Genomic DNA, 569 nt, shown 5'->3' on the forward strand with positions numbered 1-569 from the left:
GAAATCCTCCCACATTATTTTATTTATTTGCATATTCTTTACTCTCACTATTATAGAGCACTACTTTTTAGATTTTAATGTGCTTCTGAACAATCTGGAAGGCTTGATACAACAGATTCCTGAGTTGAAATGGTAACTGTTGGTGGTAGAGTGCTTGGCACACATGCATAGGGCCCTAGGTTTGATCTTCAGAACTTGCAAAAAGAAAAATAAAAGATTCCTAGGATGTCACTCAAGTTTCTGTTTCTATTTTTTTTAAGAGCAAATGCAACCAGAAGTTTATTAACATTCATATTTCATAAATGCATGTGAGGCACCCAGAAAAAGAGAAATTTTCAACAAGACAGTTTAGAATCCCAACGTATCCATAACATCTTTTTTTTTTTTTTTTGCTATTTAATTTCATTTATTTTGGCCAATATGCAATTTAATTACCTTAGCAGCTATTAGTTACAATTTTTGAAGCTCCTTAGTGATTTTTTTTTTTAATTTTTCAACAAATAATACACTGCATATATTCTTCTTAGTGGTTAATTGCTGTACAAGATGCGGACTTGTGATCCTATTTA

The sequence above is a fragment of the Octodon degus genome, unplaced genomic scaffold, assembly GCF_000260255.1.
Source record: "Octodon degus isolate 3935 unplaced genomic scaffold, OctDeg1.0 scaffold00298, whole genome shotgun sequence".
Taxonomy (NCBI): Eukaryota; Metazoa; Chordata; class Mammalia; order Rodentia; family Octodontidae; genus Octodon; species Octodon degus.